The 18,142-nt window shown below is 39.9% G+C and overlaps 1 protein-coding gene across 1 annotated transcript in view; it reads right to left on the reverse strand.

The window, feature by feature from the left end:
• Window positions 1–18,142, reverse strand: part of LOC108771659 (serine proteinase stubble) — a 35,701-nt gene that overhangs the window by 5,686 nt on the left and 11,873 nt on the right. The gene's annotated exons all lie outside the window — the stretch shown is intronic.

Below are 18,142 nucleotides of genomic sequence, written 5' to 3' on the forward strand. Positions count from 1 at the left end.
CAGGCGCTTCTCCCCGAGGACGTGTAAATCTCGGGGAGTCACGCGAGCCGCGCCGCGCCGACGGTGCTGTTAACAGCCGCGCTCTACTACGTCGATCGCAGCAGACAGGCGATATAAATTTTGTAATTCTATATATTAACAGCTTGTCAGCAGCATGCGAGCATCTACGCTCACTCTTTCGTCGCGTCCATTGTCTATTGTCTGCCACGTCTACGCTCCTTTCTAGTTCACTTTCCCGTTGCACGCTTCTCATATTAACCCTTTCAGAGACGTATCTAATCTCACAACCGCGCGCTTTTCTCTCTCTCTCTCTCTCTTTCTCAGTGAAACTTCAAATAAGTAAATCGTTACGAGCGTATCTCAAAGATCACGCAACTAAGTAAGTATCGTAATTTCTTACATATCTTCTAAATGGCCGTAATTCATATAATATAACTACTTCTGAGAGAAGCATTGGGTACTTGCTTTCGATGATGTATCTCTTTGCAAGCGACGAGATGAAAAAAAGAAGATAAGAAGTAACAGGATAAAATATAATTTACATGTTCAATAATTAGTACTAACAAATATTTGATCCAAGATCGGGAAAGATTTAATATTTTTTATGTAATTTATATTTAAATCGACAAATTTGGAGTAAGAATAAAAATATCTTTCTATATTTAGTAAGTTCCATCTTAAATTTCAGATTCAATATAGATCTGATGTAAATAGAAGAATTAAAAATAGATTCAACAAGAGAGCTTTGGATTTATTTTCACCTCATCTTTCAATTTTAATGAAGCGGTACCATTTCCCGTTTGCGGGCATCAAACGGTTTTTGTAATTATACTCGTACACACAATATAAAGAGCTTTCGCTAAGTCGTTTAATTTAAAATTTATGATTTGACGCTACAATTGGATAGAACCTGTGGATCGGCAGATATACTGCCGGCACGTGCATCCTATAAACCATCAGGACGTTCCAAGGATCGCGAAAGAATTTGCGATTTCTAGTCGATCGTTTTGCTGGCAACGATCCAAGATCGACGACGGTATCTCGACGACGCGACAGGTGCATCTGACGCACACTAAAACACATTGACAGGAGCAAAAAAGATACCCTGGACCGACTTGTCACCGAATTCTGGCCCAGCATTCCAGGTCATCGACGCAGCATTCCCTCGCTTTCGAATGCTCGATCGAGGATACCATCGTCTTGGAACTGTCTCGTCATCGTCATTGAAATTATCTTCACCGATGCTACGCGTTTCAAATATTCCTCGCAATTTTTTTTCACAAGTCTATTTAATGGACGTGTAAAAGACTTTTGAAAATTTGAAATATCTATTCCCGTATTTGTTGCAATTATTCCATAGCATACGCTGTCTTTGTCGTTTCTGCATCTTCTTTAGGAGATATTTTTTGAATCGATATTCCTCTCTATATAAAATTCGATTCTCTGTAACCTCCTTGAAATCGGAGTATGACAAATAGGAGTTGCGCCAAGAATACGACTTCATTGGACGCATCGCATCTTGCACAACCTTTACGGATATAAAAATCCCGGATATGGGCGTCTTGGGTAACTTTCTCGATATCTAGAGAAAACTGATGTACAAATTGGATCCATTCCGACAAATGGATATGTCTCTTTTCCTGCTACAGAATTTACATTTGTACTCCGCGTTCTTACATACATATAGATAAAGTATAAAATGTAAAAATTTGCCTCTCTTATTCACAGATAGACTTTCAATAAATATTTAAGTAACTATTCTAAATACAAAGATTGGCAGCTGCAATAATTCAGATGGTCGATTGGCTGCTGCAACCAATTAAAAATACTATGCCCTATTCAGCCAATCTTTTTTTTCAGTGTAGCAACTGAAGTATACGTCAAATTGTTTGGTCATTAATATTGTACATGTTGTTACGGTACACTTTGTTTACTTAAACTCCTTCCTTTATAGATAGTTTTCACGATTTTATAACATCATGACGTTATCTACAAATGATTACTTGCGTTGAAATTTCAGAAACTCAAACGGGTTGGCGTTTATTTAACATAAAGCTTCTCATTTTCTTTTTCTCTCAAGTAGTGTTATATTTAAATAGAGGAACTATGTACACGCGCGTGTTAGAATTAATATCCGGCTTTTCTATGTAAACGGCTGTTGTAAAATCGGGTTGTGCAAAGTCTACTTCTACATGCTTGAGACAGTGTTTGCGCCGGAGGCCGCTCTGGGACAAGGTCAAGAAGCAGAATATAGAACTGTCGCTGGCTGGCCGCGACTTCTCTCGCAGCACCGGTAGCTGCGGTCGCTGCCACTTGAGGCAGAACATGTACCAAGGACGAGCAAGAAGAAGCGCCGGATGACCCAGTGATCGCGGATTTCAAATCGTGTTTATCGATCTTCTCATGACCGCCTGCGAGTTGTGTAGAGGAGCTGCTCTGTCGATAGCGGATTTACCCATTAGCTGCAATAAGCGTTCGCCTGAGAGCTCGCGTGTTAAACGGGCTTCGCAGAAGGAAACGCGAATTAATATTCATAATGATCAAATCTCTCGGATCGCTTGGTATTTTTGCACCTGGATAGTTACGCTCGAATAATGTTGTACGAAGTACGTGTACAACGGTGCCATAAGATTATGCTGCTGGTAAATGAGTCTCTCAATCTGCCGTCGTTAGAGAAACGAATATGAGTATAAACCGGGGGGGGGGGTTTATACCCCCTCCCACGCGTGATTTATATACAGCCGTACCTGCTTTGTTTAATTAAAATATTTGGATACGTGAGACGAGCAGATCCAACACACGCGACCGCTCGATTTTTATATACACGGTCTCGAGTCGTATATTTACTAACGTCGGATTTAAAGGGGAATCAGTCAAGTGCGGGTCCATTAGCATTCACGGTCGTGACTGAATTTCATAATGCCCCAGGATCTCTCCTGCGTTGACTTCCCAGTTCCCAGGCACGTGCCACATCACGCGTGAGATGTGTACATGACTATTTGAAAGAGACACCGTATACCCTATAAGTCTAACGTAACTCTTTATGCTCCTTATATACCTACACAAGCATCAATAAACCGCGAAACAGATGATCTTGATTAAATTTGTTATATATTGCACTTTTAACATTGTTACGGGAGACACTCTACGATCGTCGCAAATTGGTAATAAACAAATTCCAAGGAATACACCAAATCAAGAGAAAGTCAAAATAATTTCACTTAAACGTCATGAAAGTTAAAATAATAATTTTTGTTATAAAATTTTAACTGATTTGCTGACGTTAAGAGTCAGAACGAAGTCATTTTGAGTTTTTGTCGACTTTCGTGTGTTTCTGGTTCATAGCGATTAGTGGTAATAGACCACAATGCAACAAGTGTATCGATCAATAAATGCAAGCTGCTGTTAAATAATAGTTACCAGAGCAACACGATAAATTGTAATGTAATGGCAGTAATATATGACGAACGAGGTCAAAATACAGTAAAAACGATACGAATCCCTATCTCGTGGTAAAAGGCAAGAACGTCTTCATTGTTTATTAGGATTATTTCGCGTATATGCGTTCCTCGAGAAGAGCATTCCGCGGTGATAGTCGCGTTCTCAACGCACGTCACCTACCAAAGAAATATTCCGTAACGACTAGCGGTCATCATAGTTACTCGTCTTCTCTCATTTCTGCTTAATCGTTCTCATCCGACAGCAAATGCATCTGAGATTCTCACGTTCGTAACAAGTTCACGCGACCTATTCACGTTCCGTTTGGCCGCGTGTCTCGCGTTAAAAACAAATGTCTGAAGGAAACTTCATACGCTGGAGGAAGACTGGAGAATTAAAGAGATCGATTTTGTAATACGATTGCGTTCCTCGCGTTGCTCTGCTGCAATTAATTCATCACCTGCATCGACTTGCGTTAATCAAAACTGCAATAATTGCAGAAACTTTCTTGCAATATAATATTAAAAATGCACCATAAAAATTACTTATTTTGTCTGACTTGCATCTGCACAATAATGTTTTTATATTTTATGGCAACTTAAAAAATAATATTAAAGAATGATAACTCAAAATCATTCAATTTTATCTTTTCAGTTACTAATTTAAAATTTTGCACAACTTATATAACAAAGAAATAATTGATTAAAACATACATATATCACAGATAATCATATTAATTTTATGTATACAGAAAAGAAAATAAATGTTTATTTAAATACTGCCAACTAAACATTCACTTACAGTAAATAACTATTTAATTAATAAGAAGAAATAATTGTTAAATCAAATTAACAATTTTTTTTTGACATTATATAAATATATCTTTATATTTAATAGATATTCAATAGACACTTCAAATAAATATTTATTTAAATTTTACGATATTTTTTCTCAGTGTAGAAAAAAAAATATAAACCGTTTTCCCCATTGTGTTACGAAGAATCTTTTATAGATTTTCTCTTGAAACGCAAAGTCTAGTCGCTCCTGATATCGTGGCAGCCTTCTGTGCCAGTGGTGCGATATACACGTATCGCAGTTACTTTATTTTAGCCGTCGCGGGTGAATGATCATCAACGCGACAAAATAAAATCGTGGCAACGAACGGCTAGCACTGATTCAGGAAAATATCTCGCCGGCTTCTCAACGGCGCGTACGCCCTTCCACGTGAATTGAGTTCTCCACACGGTGCTACGATCCTACGTGTAATTTAATTTACGTCTTTCCTGGCGTACGTTCGAGCGGCGATGGCAAGTTTAATGAGCGGGCATAACAGTTCTCGCAGGAAATGGACGATGATTAGGGGAAGTAACAGAAGCGCGCGGTATGCGCTTTGCGGCTTCGCGCCGTAAGAATATTTCGGTCCTTGTTCCGGTGTTGCTATGGAGAAAGGTTTTACAAGTTTCGAGATGATGGGCTGGCACTTCGTTAAGACACAGTTATCTTCATCGATTATCCGCGCTTTGGCGTATAGCAGAGCTGTCGATCGATTCTGTATGTACACGTCGCGATGGTGATCGGCATCGTAACGCATCGAAGTACCCGATGTGTCGAGGAGCGCGTGATGGTGCGCGAATTGGAGCAAATCGGAACGACGAGAAACATACGTGCGCGTCTCTCTTGCTCCACGTGATAAGGCAACAGACACGATCAGCGTGCTGGCTGGCGAATCGATTGCGAGGATCGAACGACCATCAAGGGAATGTTTTGCCTATAAACAACGCACGCGGTACGACGTATGTATATACATACTCGTACATATAGACGAGCAGGTACGACGTTGCTGTACGGTATATTTAATACAAGATAGCGAAGGAATGAGATGTCCTGTCGACGATGCGCCACGTGGGACGTGGGTGGGCCCCGGTCCGACAGGATGCGCTTCCATAATCCAAGGTCTAGGCGTCCCGTTGCACGGAGGAAGCCGAGCGAGAAACGTGGAATGGGGAGCGCCGCCAGTTTGATAAAAGCGTACGAGGAGGAGACGAACGGTCCCGCCGTGCCACGCTTGTATTGCCGGTACCGGTCCAAGTCCTGACGATGCCGGTCAGATTCGATCCAGCTGCGATTCGATCCGACTTTACGCGAAAGAGCAGAATCAGCAGGCTCGATCTTATACGGCAATCGATGTATCGACCGCCCCGGAAGTCAGTACAGAGTTTGGTGCGAGATTAGATTTTGGAGAGAGTTAAAATTAACAATTTTTTTTAGGATTCATTTTGAATATGTCAGAAATGTATTTAAAATGAAAATGTGTTTCTTATTCTTGCACTAGATTTTTAAGTTCCAAAAGTATACAGGTACTTCAGCTACAGAAAACAAATCTAATGCGAACCAAGTATGAGTACTTGAGTCCACTCGGACGATCTCTCATTGAGGACTTTGCTGACGACGATAAGAAGACTCTCGTCGTAAGCGATGCAGAAGGTATTTGTAAACAAGCCCCATTTGGACTAAAAGGAGAAATTCGCTGCGCCGTCGCGACGACCGTAACTCAGTCCGTCGAATGACGGAGGACGCTGAGCAAGTATTCCGGAAGTGTGACAACGGTAATGGATAACTGGAAATCGTGCGCCATCGACACTATACGTACCTAACACGCGGTCTCGGAGATAGCCGAGAATATCGCGGCTACCGTACCGTCCGAAGTCACGTTCGGCATCGTGACGGTATTTGAACGACCACTAGATAGATCATAGCAACTGCACATAGAGATCACAGCAGCCGTTTACGCTTTAACGCCTCTTGATCGCGGATGCCCGTAATACAACTCTGCGCACTTGATATGGACACCGCGAGTTTTGATCAGCTTTGGAGAAACCTGATCACAATCGTCTGATGTTACGGTGAATAAAAGAGCCGCGTTTAATGAATCCTAATTTAATCCGATGTCTATTAGTGGCAGGTGTAACTTTGCGAATGTATTCGCGATATTAGTATGGCACGCTATATATAGTACCGCAAGATTAATTATAATTGTAACGATCGCAGCTATCAAAGTAGCAACACCATCTCGTTTACAAGATATAAATCGATATTCATAGTTAGTTCTTGTTTTAAAGCTGTCTTAAGTAATGTTTTAATATGGTGCTAATATGATTTTGTGATTGATTTATGATATTTTAAGACTTAAGATGATAATTTAAATATACACTGAGAAAAAAAATATTAATTTCAAAAACACGTTTCTTTGCTCGTATTTAACAATGGATTAATAAAACTTTTTTTTAAATTAAGATATTTTCGTTAATGCAAAAAAATAATTCTTTTATAAACATTTCAAAAGAATAATTCTTTTTTTTTTCTTTTCAGTATAAGAATGAAATATGAAGATCGGTCATGTTGTTAGTACCAAATTATTTTTTTCATCTTGTTAGTTTAACAAAAAGCAATTGTACACATTACATAAGCGTATTAATTACTCGATCTAATCTAAAAGTATGTCTGTTAATTGTTGTAATTCGTATCGAGCTATATAAATTTTCTGGACCACCTGGATCGCTCTCGGACCGGGTTGGTCCGCTGGATTTGGAAGTCCACGGAGTCCTGGTAATCACTTCATCCGCGCTCACTTCGGATCAACGTATCCTCGTGACTCATCTCGTACCCCACACAACGACAACCACGAGTTTCCGACGGCATAATCGCACGGGGAAACCACCATCGTGATTCACCGTGATTCACGACGTGGATCAGGGTGGACGAATTCCTTCGGCGTTGCACGAGGACCGGAACTGATTCACCGCGAAAGCTCAGCTCTTCATCCTGGCAGAACCGATCGAGCACTCGAAAGAGATTTCTAGCGTGGTGTGGAGGATGAAACTGTGCGGATTCAAACGATGGTCCGACGTTTCGAATGAGATTCGATCCCTGTGTCAGGACCGGACGGATCGATTAATGGACCTCGAGATGCTCGGTCATCAGCGTTGCGTTCCAACGAATAGTTATCGATCGTTTGACCGCATCGTGTTAGATTAGAAACGCACGATTCAATTGTAAAAAAAAAAAATTCTGCGGTAACACTGAACCCTACAATATCCCGACATGGACAGCCGTCGCTTCATCAGGAAACCATTGTCCGCCGGTCAATTCCGCTTACGTGCATTATTTTGCATCACAGCTGATTTCTCAAAATGACTTTGCGCACTCATTAAATACATCAATAGGTATACATTTTTGATTCTTCGAGTGACGAGAAGGTCGGACGTAGTAGGTCCGTTCAATAAATTCAAGTTTGGGGAAAAATGTAACGCGGGCGTGTGTGACGACAGATCGACGAATATAAGCGAATGTAAAAGGGATAGGAAGTTCGATCGCACGCGCGTGATGCTAGAATAGAATAGCGGTTGTCGAAACCGAACGGTTGAGGTTTACCCGTGACGGACGCCGGGCTTGTACTGAACGGCTTAACCGGTATACACAACCACTGACCGTCATCATCGCAGCCATCACCGGTCTCTCCCTCTCGTTCTTTCTCTCTACTCCTGTTTTTCTTTCCCTCCTCGCTGTTCACCGTCTCTTCTTCCCGCCGCCGTGCCAACCGCCGCGTCTTCGTCCACCGCTAACTATTATCGCCACCGTCACTCGACCTTCTTCCAGCGTGTATATCTCTCACGGCGATATATCGTCTTCGGGGTATTCAAAGTTACGTGGTGAAAATCGACCGCGAACGCGCGTGAAAACGCATGAGGTTTGGACGATAATGGATAGGCTAATGGAAAACCAGATATAGCGGGACTTCCGATATCGCGAGATGCGCCAAGGTCCGGCATCTCGAAGGAGGAAGGGTAGTAAGAGCTTCTATGTTACTTTCAGCTTCCGCTTCGCTACCGTTATGCCATCGCCGAGGGGAAAGGGATTGTTTTCGCTATTATGATAGTTACAGCCCGATATACCATGTACCATAGCTAAGCACAGCATGTCGCGTGACTCGTTCGACTTTTCACGTGGCTATTTTCTTCGACATATTAACGTGTCGCATTTCTCTAACATCCTTCAAGTGGAATCTAACTCCGAAGAGTAAAATCTCACTCTTAAAGATTGATTTCACTCCAAGGATTTTAGAAATGCTATTCGTTTCTCTTGCATTTCGATAATATTGTAAAAAATAAGCATTAACGGCTGTAATAATAAGAAAAACGCCTATATGAGACATATATATGTATGCAGAGAAGCCTCGTTCTGTTCTCAATATATGTATTTTTTCTTGGAATGAAATGAAGAAGAAATTGAGAAATCAAATAAGAGCGATTACAAGCGTGATTGTTAATGAAGATCGTCGACCACAATTCTTTTTTAATACACCCGGCCTCTAAAACTTTTAAAGTGAATCTCACTCCGAAGAGTGAAATCTCATTCTTTGAGATTGAAAATGGAGCCACTCTATTTCGAGACTGGTTCCAGTGTGCGATTCCACTTCAAAGAATTTAGAGAGTATTCATCCATGCATTTTTATATGTTAATTAATCGCAAGCAATTCGAAGAATTTGATAAGACCGCAACTAACTACAAGTTTCGAAAGCGCGCGTAGAATACCGTACGTCAGAGATCACAATAATGTAGGGGAATGTGAGACCGATTTCGGAAACGCGGACACACGAGACATCAGTTTCTCTCCGTCCCATCCGTAGAAACTTAAGCTGCGGCGGGAAACGAGAATGCGGCACGAGACACGACGGACGATCAATGCGGATGAGACAACGATCTAGAAGAGGATGATGATGGAATTGAGAAACCAAGTAAGAGCGATTACACGCGTGACCGTCAATGAAGATTGTATACGATAATTCGTCGTTAATCTGTCGCTGCGAACGAACGTGTGCGGTCACGTACGCCGGTAGCGTTATTCAAACCGAGAGAGAGAGAGAGAGAGAGAGAGAGGGAGCGGGAGAAAGAGAGCAATAAGACTTCCGTAGAATGGGATTCGAAAATTGCCCGGCAATTTTATCAATTGCAACGCAGCATCTCTCTCTCTCACTCTCTCTATGCGTCTAAAGAACTATCTCGACGAAAGTTTGATACCTCGCTGTTTGATAGCTGCTATTATTACGAAGATAACACTCGATCAATTATTTTCGTAAATTATCATGCGGTAAGAATACACTGAGAAAAGAGCTCGATAATAGTTGCCAAATGTGGCTATGTGAAGTTGGTCCTCCCACTATTGAAAATCTAAAAATGACCATTACCATTCGTTTGGTGGTCGTTTGGTGGTGTTTGATAGTCCATTCCGGACGTTTGGTAGTTAAAGATATAATGAGAAATGTCAAAAAAAGAAGAACGCGCGTGAAGTTAGCCCCCCCATATCTAAAACTCGGCTTTGCAGACTGCAAATGGAATAATGGCTGTAAGCATTCGTTTGGTGGTCGCTTACTGACGTTTGGTAGTCCATTCCCGATAATTGGTGATCGAAATTATAGCCGGAAATATTAAAAAAAGGATATAAGCGTGTGAAGTTAGCCCCCCCATTTTTAAAACTCGGCTTTGCAGAATGCAAATACAATAATGGCTGTAAGCATTCGCTTGGTGGTGGTTTACTGACGATATATCCTTTTTTTGATATTTCCGGCTATAATTTCGACTACCAATCGTCGGGAATGGACTACCAAACGTCAGTAAGCGACCACCAAACAAATGCTTACGGTCATTATTGCATTTGTAGTCTGCAAAGCCGAGTTTTAGAAATGGGGGGGCTAACTTCACGCGCGTTCTTCTTTTTTTCACATTTCTCATTATATCTTTGACTACCAAACGTCCGGAATGGACTACCAAACACCACCAAACGACCACCAAACGAATGGTCATGGTCATTTTTAAATTTGCAATAGTGGGGGGGCCAACTTCACATAACCGCCAAATGTGTTGAATAAAATAATTTCAATCAAATGTTCAGTTAATAACCAAAAATAATTTTATTACATTTTTCTAAATATTTAGTAATTATTATCAAACGGTGGAAAGGGGGGGGGGAGGGTACAGTATTATATTTGTTATAATTCTTAGTAAATACTTAGAAAAGTGAAATTATGTGTCGTTACTTTAACTAAACATTTGATCGAAATTATTTGACTCAACACTTGGTAACTATTACCACTTTTTGTTAGTTTAGAATATATAAATTGTAGAAGAGACGTTAATCACGACTGATCAGATATTAACAATGCTCATTGAAATGAATATTGAAATAGATTTAGCAGGTCGAAGCAACTTTGGAGATTCACATCGCTAACGTAACATTACCGAAAACGAGAATCGCGGACGGTATCGGAGTTGAACTTCCGCCAAAAAGGAGAATCGTGAAAACTTTCAGTAGCTGTTAATCTTCGGGCAACGTTCAGTACCCTCGATTACCGCGTCGATTACCGCGTCATGGCGTAGATAGCATACCGACAGAAATTCCTTTAAACTAGTGCGAGATAGGAACTGTCGACTTATCAGAACAATATCGCGTACGTCACATCTGAAGGTCAAGGCTTAGTTTGCTTTTCTAATGCGACAGCATATAATACGAATTTAATACCTCAAAGATAAACTGTCAAACGTTATTGAGAGATAGAATCTTCCTGAGATAAAATTTCTCAATTGTTTTGCAAGCGATAAAATTTCTGCGTCGTGCTCTATCGTTGTCACACGCACGGTGTATCGCGATTCAATTTTACGCGGGCGTAAAACGACCGCGAATCGCGTATTTTAGTTAGGTCCTGTTGACGGTCACCAACGGTGTCTCGCATGGCACAAACGGAAAGTTCAGGTCACCGATGCCCGCTGTGGCATGTGTGAACGTGTTAAACAAGTTTACCTCCCTCGTGCTCCTTTTTGTAACGCGTTTCGTAACGCGCTTTCGTATAAACGCGATACAAAAATACCTTTCTTTTTTCTCTATCCCATCTTTGTACCAATGTGCGATCGTTTAATTTCGCGAATTGTTCTTTTTTCTTTTTTCTTTTTTCTTTTTTTTTTTTTCCAAATAATCGTGGTAAACGGTGAAATTATACGAGGCGTACAAAGTGGCGGGGTATTGGCGAGCAGGGGGTAACGCGCTGACGGTCGGTTAATGAGCCAATTGTAATTGTTCGAATTTTCGATCGACCGATACCCGTTTGTAGGCTGATCCGCTCGTGTAAGCACAGAGGCAACACCAGTCGAGCGTAAGTACAGATTAGCGGTAACTCTCTCGGACGCACGGCGCGCCGTGGCGCGGAGCAATAGCCGTGTCCCATTCAGGTAAAGGCCAGTTTACACGCGGTTTCCTCACTCCTATCTTGCATTAAGCGCAGACGAGCCGGAATAAGCGAGGAAGAGCGAGTGGAACAAGTGGCGGCTGGTACTCACATTTTCTTTCGGGACAGCAAGAAACGTTTTATACCCACGCTGAATCGGTTCCCGGCAGGAATAAACATCTTAACGCGCGTGACCGATTCTGTAAAATTTATACTTCGGTTTGATCAACACGGAAGAAACTCTAGTAAATTATATTCCGAGAAAGAACGCCTGGAATGAATTGTAGTTCAGGAATTGCATTTCGTAACAGAACGGAATTATAAATTCATGCATCGAGTACCGGTTCTGTACTTTGATATATGGTTTTGTTCTCTAAATTCTACAATAAATTTAACACGTGTATTATTCTATATTACAATTATGTAAAGTTCGCTTGGTTTGTGCCTTCCTTTCTTTTGTGCAAAGAGAAATAGACTGTATGATAAGGGAGAGATTTTCTATATAACCGTTTATTTCCAGATTATTTCTTCATCGATAGCCATTCGAGAAAAATATAAAAGCACAAGATATTGGTAAATGATGGCGTTATTGACCGTGGAGTAATTTCCGTAGTGAATCGATCGCAACTCAATGGACCTAAATGACTGTAGCGAACTGCCGCTATGCCCTAGAGAAACGTCTTAGTCTCGATGCCAGTCATCAGTGCCAAAGCATACGTCGCGATTGAGAGAATCGGAGAACGATCTGGAGGAAGGATGCGAGTAAGACGCAGCAATAAGATGATTAATCCCTCTTCTATCGGCTGACACGAACCCAACACTCTAATGACACGGCCAATGTATAATACTTTTAGTTCATTTCCCATCCTCTTGCTCCTGGTTGGAGTACCGTACGGAGGCTCGTGATTAGTGACTGAACCCTTTTCGAATGTATTCAATCATACATATTACATATAACTACAGTAATCACGCGAAGACGACTGCTAAAGGAAACATCATATTCTCTTCGGGGCGCGGAGAACATTCTAATCTTATGGTATTAATACACACAGATCTGTATGTATACCTTTACGAATAAACGTTGGAAAAATTTCGCATTCACGTACGCGATTCCGACGCACACGTTACACAGGTACTTACACGTTCACCTGCGCGATCGAAATGAGAATACTTTTTGCGGTAATTATTAGCAGAGATCAGTAAACTAAATAGAATAATTGCGACGTATCGAAATCTCTTGATTGGCGCAGTGATCTTCCCGGAAATTCCTCACGATACACGCGGTCGTTTTTATATAGTGGTGACTAGAGCGAGAGAGCTGCGGAGAGTGAGTAAGGTAATCGATCGAAATTTCAATGAGCGGGCTAAGGCGGCCTCGTCAACGTAAACCTGTCATTAATGCTGGGCATGGAAGGGGGACCGGTCCATGCATCAATGTGTCCAAGTGTGATTACGGTCCTGGTAGCGAAAGCTGGGCGCTATCGTGAATGGAATCTTATTCTTATTATTATGTGGGCAGGGTGCGGAGCACTCTCTGCAGCGCATTCGATATAGCCTCGTTGCCCTCGCTACTTATACGGTACGAATTTTTCAAGGGTGTGCCGTCTAATCGATTCAAAGTGATATACATATAATGGGAACCGGTCGAAATCGTTTTTTCGTTAATCTTTTACGTGGCCCGGCGAGGTGAATATTTGCGACGTCGTGATTAGCGTGTAATGAGACGTTTGTCATACTGTTTCTCGGAAAGTATCCATCGGTTTTCTTTTCAACGTGGAAACGCGTATCACGATATATGTATACTGAGAGTGCGAGAGATACAAGGGAAAAAAAAAAACAGCTTCGAGTCCAGGCTCCAGTAAATGAAACGTGAATTTGACTTAACACTGCGTAATATCTGCTTAATATTCATTTAATCGACTGACGGCCGTCGTAAAGAAAGTAGGATGGTTAGGCGCGTAAGATGGTACGAACGTTTAGATGGTACGAGAATTTATGTAGCCTGCGGGAGTAGGCGAGGGTCGAGGATGACATACAATTTATAATATAATAGAGGACTCAATTTTTTAACCTCGACCCATGTCTAAACAATGCTATCGCCATCTCGCTATGCTGTTAACATTCAAACGTGTAAACTTTGAGATTTTAAAGTGAACTCAACATTTTTCTATTAGATTGGTAAACTCTTATTTGCTACTCGATACAAAACCTTTATCTGTTGGTATACTTGTGTTTAAAGTTTATTTGTTTATTTCAAGTATTAATTAATTAGTACTAATGTGAACAATTCAATTATATTTCTTCATTCATAATCACTTGGGATAATCTGTAATCTATATTTATATACGATATTGCCAACTCAGTTGACATTTCGAGTGGAACGTTTAAATCTTTAAATCCAGCCCAGTTGGCACTCTCGGAGTCCAAAGGGTTAATATACTGTTAATACCGCGATGCGCGACGCGGACGTGACACGTTGCGTCTTATCCACATCTCTATCGAATTACAGTCGGCGAGAAACTTTAATTATGAAACGGCTGTCACACTATTAGTATATATTCACACATTATATAATACACGTAACACCGAGTGGAACACAAATACATATAATACTAAAGTTGTTCCTGCAAATCCGAAAGCATCGAATTCTTTTCGCACAAAGTGCCGAAAGTCCCCTAATTGTGGATAAATATGTATAATAATAATCTCTGGATAATAATAAAGCAGAATACATACAGAATGAGTCATAAATCTGTTTCGAAATTTCGTGAGCGTGTTTCAGGATAAAAAGAAAAAAATTTTAATATTTCTGTAAATCATTAGATCATAAAAAATGTCGAAACAATGAAGAGAAAGTACATAATGACTTTATTTAGAAGTTAGATATAGTATTTCTTTTTCGCTTACAAGAGATGCTCAAAGCATCCTACCATTTTTCACACATGCTTGAGCAAGAATCTGATATGATACTCGGTTATTATTTCAAATTTATTTACGTTCGATAACGAAGCATTTACGACTTAATGTTCGCAAGGAACATTTGAAATTTCAAAACTCACCCTGTACATATGCAATTGTGAATGTCGATGAACTTGAACGCACTATTCATCGAAATAGTTGTAATGTATATGTTTCTATTTTAATAACAGAAATCTTCCATCTTAAATAAACCATGTATAATATCGATATATTAAACTTGATAGCCTGATAGGAAGTTGATGTAATAACAGGAATTTTCTGTCTTAAATAAAGCGCGCGCGTATAATATCGATATACTGAACTGATAGAAAGATTACATCGACGTGTGTGACAAAGTGAAGAGTGATCGCGTTGGATGCTTTAAGGCTGAAAAGCCGCGTATCGTGTTATTATTGTACAAGTGGCAATTCGAGTTGCGTCACTCCGTGTCGTCGCGTCGTCGCCTTACGCTCGGCAAATAGGCGCGATTCCTTCCGTGTTCGATTTTAATTAATCGCAGCACGTAATCGGAATAATTAATTAGGCGCTTTCCACGCTCAACTGCGAAAGTCGGTATTAGCTCGCAGTTAAACCGCGCGCTGGGTCTGTTAAGTCTCTGGCAGGCAGCTGGATCGGAAACTGTGCCTGCTATGCGCCAGGAATACGAGCGCGGTAAGTCGTTTACCGTTACCGTTAATCGATGTCTCCGAGCATTACGTTTTACTCTTACTAATCCTCAACGAAAGTCCACGAAGAGCCGGCGGTATGCACGGCGATATAAACGCTCGACCGTGTCGGCAATTACGGGTCCGCGTCTTTTACCGTCGAGTCAGTATTTCACGTTTCAAGAACCGCACCGGCCGCCCCAACGTTACGGGGAGATGCAGTTATTGCTCGCGGACGAACAAGGATCTATGTCACATCGAGAAAAGAGACTTCGAGGATTTGGGCGACTATAAATTATACCGGTGGCCCCGAAAGCCGGATAACACGGGTCCGCACTTCGCGCGGCTGTCTTTATAGCGCGACATAAAGAATATATTTCGCTATTGTGGTCCGATAACATTGTAATTTATTCCGTAGAAAGTTCAGTGTAAGTTAAAAATTAAGGTCATGTACTTTTAAACATAGTCTAATTGTCATCGTGTTGCGCGATCGATATTGTCCTCGAAAAATTTTATCGTTAGAAAATGCTCTTGTCTTTGATAATCTGATAATGTGTGTGTTCATAGAAATAAATAGAAGTTATCTATCTAACTCTGACAGAAATTCATTTTATTACATAGAATTATTTACGTAATCGTAAAGTGACGCATGAATACACAGGAATTATCAAACCACATATCAGTACAGTTTCGTGAACATAAATTTATACAAAAATATTATAAATTTTATAAAAATATTGATTTAACTTTTATAATAAAACTTATATAAATTGTACACGAAATAAATGTAAAATGTCCTACAATAAATATATTTTTATAAAAACAAAAATGCAAAATAAAATAGCACTAATATTAGATTAATGTCTATTTCCACCAATGTAAATTAACTTTAATCTTGCCTCAACTAACTTTTTATCTTTTTCTGATTCTTAAAACTGTGAAAGAAGGTGAAGAATAAATTAAACTGAGATTAAAGTTAATTTACATTGGTAAAAACAAGTATAAAAAACATAAATTGATTAATAATTACATCGATCATATCTTCAATTTTTTTAAATGTTCGTAATGCGCGAAATAAATATGTAATCTGGGAATTTTCTATACTTCTCGTTGCTTATTTATTTCACATTTTTACCACATACCAGATACTATTTATATTTAGTAATAAGAAAAAAGTTAATGAAATATAATTTAAGTAACTGTGTGTAGGCACGCATTAATCAACTCTCCTATTTGCAGAAAATTCATTTATACATATAGATATATGAATTTATTACGTAATATTACACATATATAAACGTATGCTATTAAAAATTTTAGAGAGTGAAAGCTCATTCTTATGCCTGCTTCCATCAATGTAATTTAATTTTAATCTCGAATCTATTAACTTTTTATCTTTTCCAGTTCTAAGTAGAATAATGCCTAAATTCTAAGCAGAATCGTGAGGTTCGTAACATATTCTCGTAAGACTTATAAGAACTTTTAAGTGCTTCAATCTTAACATAAGATCTTTACGGACAGCTTTTTACTAGTCATAAAATTTACAAGAAATCATAGATATTTTCTAACAATCGTAAGTCTTACGATACATACGCATAACATTAGAATACTGTAGTTAACAAATTACGAGTCTTACGATTTTATTTAGAATTAATCCATAAATTAACCCATAATTAGATCATTTATATTGGTAGAAATGGACATTACAGATTGAAAATTAGGTCAATATTTTTCAAGACTCAATTTTCTTTAGAGCGAAATTCCACCTCAAAGAGTTTAGATTAATATTTGATATATAAGATTAAGATTTGCTTAATATTTTTTAATAGACTGTCCCAACAGTCTACAAAACTCAATCACAGTCACAATCCGTTTATCGGTTACTGCTTTCAAACGCAAGAAAGTAACCCGTGTGAAGCTGGTTACCGATTAAAAAATCGATTTTTTTCTTCATGCATTCGTGAGCAAACGATGAGCAAACGAATGCATCAAGAAAAAAATCGATTTTTTAATATTGGAGGGCCAGCTTCACACGGGTATCTGACACGAGAGAAAATAGGTCTGTTCGTGTTGCTCGAAGTCCTGAAAATTATTTTCACTTAAAAAGAAATGAATATATGTATATTTTTTAGACATTAGAGAGAGAGAGAGAGAGAGAGAGAGAGAGAGAGAGAGAGAGAGAAAGCGAAGGTACCAGCAAAAGTACAAGCAACGTGAACAGACCTAATTTGCAGTATTTATCTTAACTCTCGCTATACACACTGCAGTTCTAGAAACTCCAGTTTGTCAAATCGAGATTTTTTTGAATCTCTGAACTTTTTTTCTTGAAATCTATGTACCTCGAAGCTCCCTAGTTCTGTCGACTTTTACACACCGTGGACTCGTTCCTTAATCGATTCTCCATTGATAAAAAAAATTAATCAAATATGTTCATTTTTACGAAAGTTACGGTAACAAATATATAGATGAGGTCTCAAGGAGCCGCGAGTGCGTAAATTGACGGTCCAAAAAAACTGTGCATAGTTGAGGAATGTTACGAGAGACTGTGATAACGGATTAGCTGACAAAACAACCGCTTCCGTGTTTCGCGACGTTCGGTGTGTCTACGTCACGCGGTCACCTTGCTACCATTCGCGTGGCGACGCTCAAGCGAGCCGCTCCCGCAACATTTACCTCTCGACACACGATCAGGACAAGTGTTGGGAGGAAACTCGATAATTCTCCGCGGACACTTGGCGATTATAGGAGCGCGCGGCTAATTAACTCCCACGATTAATGTCTCGCGACCATATCGAAGCGACGGCC

The sequence above is a fragment of the Cyphomyrmex costatus genome, unplaced genomic scaffold (genome assembly GCF_001594065.2).
Source record: "Cyphomyrmex costatus isolate MS0001 unplaced genomic scaffold, Ccosl1.0 scaffold164, whole genome shotgun sequence".
Classification (NCBI taxonomy): domain Eukaryota; kingdom Metazoa; phylum Arthropoda; class Insecta; order Hymenoptera; family Formicidae; genus Cyphomyrmex; species Cyphomyrmex costatus.